This window comes from Nannospalax galili, unplaced genomic scaffold (genome assembly GCF_000622305.1).
Source record: "Nannospalax galili isolate Female #2095 unplaced genomic scaffold, S.galili_v1.0 scaffold1387, whole genome shotgun sequence".
In the NCBI taxonomy this organism is placed as follows: Eukaryota; Metazoa; Chordata; class Mammalia; order Rodentia; family Spalacidae; genus Nannospalax; species Nannospalax galili.
The window spans coordinates 1,584,539-1,590,020 of NW_008355976.1; the positions used below are offsets into that span (position 1 = coordinate 1,584,539).

At 37.6% G+C, this 5,482-nt stretch overlaps 1 pseudogene; it reads right to left on the minus strand.

Annotated features, from left to right (window-relative positions):
• Nucleotides 1-4,376: 4,376 nt before the first annotated feature.
• Nucleotides 4,377-5,281, minus strand: LOC103750862 (annotated as a pseudogene).
• Nucleotides 5,282-5,482: the final 201 nt, after the last annotated feature.

Consider the following 5,482-nt stretch of genomic DNA (forward strand, 5'->3'; position numbering starts at 1 on the left):
TCTGGCTTAATCATGTGTCTCAAATCTGGATGAAATAACTGAATGATCCCAGTCGGGTAGCTGGCAGAGCTCTGGTGAGTCCTGAAGGAAGGGAGAACCCATGGTCTCTCAGCAATTGGAATAATCACTGGTGGGTATTGGACTAGGATCTGGTAAGTTGCAAAGTGAGGAAAATGGGCCAGAAGAATGTGCCTGTCCCTGGCAGTTAGCAGTGGAGTATTGGGGTGATGGATGGAGGTACAGGCAGCTTACTTGGGTCACCAGGCCACACGGGGCAACTCCCAACAGTTTTTTAATCTAGGAAGTGTGTCTACTTCTGATTGTCTGATGTATTCATTTGGCCCTATTTTTTCTAGTGTCTAAGGTTAATGGGGTGAATGTCAAGCACTTGTGTACATGCATGCTTTCTCTCTTACTTGGCATTTTTCCTACAATAACAAATCCAAGGGCCTAGACTTGTGGAAAATTGGTCATCATCATCAATATGGATAGTTGAGTAATTTCGACAGATTAATTTATAGTTTAGCAATTTGAGGTTTACAGGAAAGAGAACCCCTGTTCGAATATTATGTTTCTTTTTCTAAGAAAACCACATGCTAGCAGAAAGAGTTATGTTTATCTAGATATCAATATCAGTGTCAACTGAGGTATTGCTAAATCAGTCTTTTATTCTTTGATTTCTTTTAAATTATTTCTATGATTTCTTTTCTGAGAAATTGCAATGCTACAAAGTGTGATGGATAAACTTCAAGCACTATCACTACTTGGACTATGAGCAAATCACCATTCAAATTTTAAATCAGTGCAAAAGAAGAAAAACTTGTATCCCCCAACTCCTTTATGATTGCCAGGTTATAAAATCATATGCCATTTTCTGCATATCTTTGCCTCCTTGCATAAACCTCTCCATGAGTGTAAGTAGGACCTGTGACTTTCTTATTACAAGCAGAATGCAGAGAAGGTGATATGGTACCATTTTCATGCTCATTTCCTCTAGTTGTGATGAAGCAAGCAGTCATGGGGGTAGCCCCACACAATAAAGAATGAACAGAAGTCTCCAGGCAACAGCCTGCCAGGAACTGAAGGTGACCTTCATCAGACGATATTTAGCAAAATCTAAGTCCTTTGATTCAACAGGCCACAAAGAACTGATGTAATTAGTTTTATAATGGCCACACAAGTTTGGCTATTTTTTTCAATTTCAATTTTTTATTTTTTGAGAATTTCTTATATTTATATCATTTCTATCCCTCTCAACATCCTGACTGCTAGTTATTATTGCTACATATATACATAGATACATATATTCCATATACATATATGTATTCTGATTCCATTTAGTGGTGTTATTTATATGTGGTTAGGACTAACCATTTGGAATTGGGTAACCTATCAAGGAGCTCATCTCCCTTGGAAAAACTGATGCTTTCTCCCTCAGCAGCCATTAAATACTTGTAGCTCTTCATTAAGAGATCTGATCTTGTGAAATCTTCCTCACCCACATAGGAGTATCAGCTGGTATTGTTATTGTGTAGGTCTCATTTAGGCAACCACACAGTTGAGATTTCACTGGTGCAGCCTGTCATATCTGGAAGATAGTATCTAGCACCAGGTATCCTGGTCTTCTGGCTTTTACAATATTTCTATGCCCTCTTCCACGATATTTCTTAAGGCTTAGGTGTAGGGGTTGCATTATTACACTTATTAATTGGGGCTGGACACCCTATGGTCACTTATTCTCTACATTTTTACTAGTTGTGGCTCTCTGTAATTATTTCCATTTGTTGCTTTGATGAGGGATGAGAGCTACATTTACTTGTGGTTAAGGATAAGTTTTTATAATACACTTAGAAGTTTAGACTGGTTTAGGAAAATGGCAGTTGTAGGTTATCCTCAAGGGTCTATGACCTCTCTAGTCATGGATGCTTGGCAAGATTTACAGTATCAAGCCTGAATTCCCTCCTACTGAGTAGGCCTTAAGTCCAATGATACAGTAAGTTGTTGGTTACCCCAAGGACAAAAGTGCCACTGATACACCATTGATGATATCTTGCTGGGCTGGTCATTGTGCTTGTTTGTTTTCCTACAGAGTTTTCCTGTGGCCACAGCTAGCCAGGAACTCACTATGTAGACTAGGACAGCCTCCGTCTTACAGAGATCTTGCCTTTGCCTCTGGAGTGCTGGGATTAAAGGTATGCACTACCATACTTGGTTATTGTGGTTTTTAAGCTTTACATATAGGTAGGACTAATGATTGCTTTGGATGTTTTTTTTCAATGCTTTACCACATCTGGTTCCATTGGCTTACTTTTTTTTTTTTTTAACTCATTATATGGAGTTCCTTTTCTATGTAGGGCATAAACTCTCTTTTCATTATTTACTTCTTGGTAGTGTCCTATTTTGAACATATATTTCTATTAAATTTTAGTTTTTATATAATGGCTTCTATATTCCATTTAAGAAATACTTATCCAACAAATATATTATTTTAATTTATTATTTTTTATTTTATTTTATGTATATGCATGTATTGCCTGCATGTAGGTAAGTGCACCTGTGTCACGCAATGCTGCAGAGGTCAGAAGAGGGCTTCGGATTCCCCTGGGAGTTAAGGACGGTTTGTAGCCAATATGTGGGTGCTGGAAAATGAACCCGGGTCCTCTGCAAGAACAGTCAGTGCTCTTAGCTGCTGAGCCATCTCTCCAGCCCCAGAAATCAGTTTTTTCAGATGTTAAATGGAGGCCAGCCATAGCTTCTGCATATAGTATACAAGTACCTGGATAAATTTCATGTAGGAAGCCATCTTTCCCCATCACATGATTCCAGTTTTATTATAGTTACCATGTCTGTACATGTGGTGTTTCAGACTTGGATTCCATTCAGTCTTATTACTCAATTTGCATAAAGGTGTGTAAGTTATATTGTTTAAATCAGTAAAAATTTGTAATAAGCTCATATCAAGAGACTAAAATTTAAGCTATATTCTTTTATCAAAAATTTAGGATCATGTTAGTATACATGTATGCATATATAATATGTAATATACACGTGCATACATACATATGCCCACAAACATCCACATAGAAAATTTTGAAGTTTTGGTGGAGTTGCATTGAATCTGAAATTGAACTCTGGGAGACAATTCAGAATGTTTTTAGTAAATTATGTAATGAACATGATTTAGCCTTACATTTATTTAGAATTTCTCTAATTCTAATGATACACCTTTCAGAGTAGAGGTATTTTACAATCTCTAAATTTGTTCTTAGATATTTATTGTTTTTAAAATGTAAACTTTAGAGCTGGGCATGGTAGTGCACTCCTTTAAGCCCCAGTGCTCTTGAGATAGAGGCAGGAGGAGCTTTGTGAGACTGAGGTCTGTCAGGACCGCATAGTGAGTTTCAGGGTAGTTGGTGCTGCAGGGAGACTGTGTCTCAAAAACAATAGCAACAACAACAACAACAACAACAAAATCACAAAAATTGCATAACACTTTAAATTAATTCTGTTTTTAGTTAAAAATTTAAGAAGTAAACTTTGTAATGTTAACAGTAGCATTGCATCAGATATCTTACCAAATCATTTATAGACTTCAAACCTTATATGTAGATTCTTTTGGGATTTCTATGTAGTCTATTAGTTTAATGAGTTTTATGTATATATATATGTATTTCTTCATTTCTTTTCATTTACTATTATACATATAGATATTTTTATACTTTTCTTTACCACATTGTACTGGCAGAGTTCTCCTTTTTAATGTTCAAAAGTTGCTTTATAAATGATATTATTTAAGAATGGACACATACTCAAAAATAAAAGTGTAGAATTAGGGGACAAGACACCAAAGTGCAAAGTTTTCTTCATAGTCACTATAATTATTTCACTGATCATTTATCATAAAAACTCTTCTATAATCTCATATAGAACATGTCTTTCTACTTTCCTTATCAGACACAGCACTTATTTCTACTACACTGCCTGTAGATCCTTGATATCCCCTTCATGGGCTTGACAGCGATGGACTCTGGGACTGAGGGCCTTTAAAAAATATATATCATATATAATATATATCATATATAATATATATTCACATCCTTTAAGAATGCTTTGTGTTTACTTCAGAGTCTCTATAACCTCTTGAATATAATTCTGTAATAATTCTCAATTATTGTTATTATTATGTGTTTTTTATGTACTTTTTTGTCTTGGCTACTATGCCATGTAAGCCATTTGAGAAAACAGGAATGTTTCTTATGTTCACTTGTTTTATCACCCCTAAGAAAAATTCTAATGTTGCACAACAAAACACTGAAGGGAAAAGAGAGGCAGAAAACAGGATTGTGTCCATCTAGATCCTGGTGAGGTCAGATAAGCTACTCTGTGCTTGGAAGCAGCTTGATGAAGGCTTTGCGGATCTGTTCAGTCCTCACACTATATATAATGGGGTTCAGCACTGGTGGAAAGAGGAAATGGAGATCAGCCATCAAGGTATGGACATACGGAGGAGCATTATGACCAAAACAATGGACCAGAGCCAAAATGATCCAGGGAACGTAGGAGATTGCTACAGCTCTGATGTGAAAGACACAGGTGCTAAAATGCCTTTTGCCTTTCCCCAGGGGAGGCAATGCTGAGGATGGACTTGATGATCAACATGTAGGACAGGAAAAGGCAGGGGATGTTTATACCTGATATCAGAATGAGAGCATCTCTGGGGTCAACCCAGAGATGCTGTTGACTTTGACACTTGAGCAAGAACACTTAAGAAATAGGAGTGGGAAAGGACATTAGGCCCACAGAAGGAAAATTGTTTAAGGAGCAGCAGCAAAGGCACAAGGTTCACCAACATGGGTATAAAAATGACCACCCCAGCTTTGATGATTCTTGAGTTAATTAAGATGTCATATGTCAGGGGCTTGCAGATGGCAACAAAAGCCACCGCCAAAAGCATAGAGGATTCCATGAGGGTGAATCCCTGTAGAAAGAACATCTCTACAATGCACCCATCAAGGCTGATCTAACCAGAGGACACTTAGTGTGTGGGAAGAGAGGAAACAGTGATGCCCACGTCAGTCACAGAGAGTGTGGAGAGAAAATAGTACATGGGCTCATGGAGGCTGGCTTCTGTCACCACTACATAGAGGATAGTGCTGTTTCCCAAGAGGGCAATCACACAGAGGCAGCAAAAAGGGATGGAAAACCAGATGTGGAAATCTTCCATCCCTAGAACTCCAGTCAAAAAGAAGGTTGTGGTCATGGAGTTAACAATGGAAAGCATGGCGGTCTGTGGGAAGTTCCTGCAACGATACATTTCACTACATCAAACTACTGTGCTGCATGGCATTTGGATCATTGTTTTAATTCCTGTGGTTCTTCCAGGTACTTTAGAGTTTGCTCTTGTGGGTCATGTTCATTCTCAGTTAGAAATTCAGCTCAGCTAATTATTTAAGCACAAATAAAGACAAATCTTTCTTTTCAA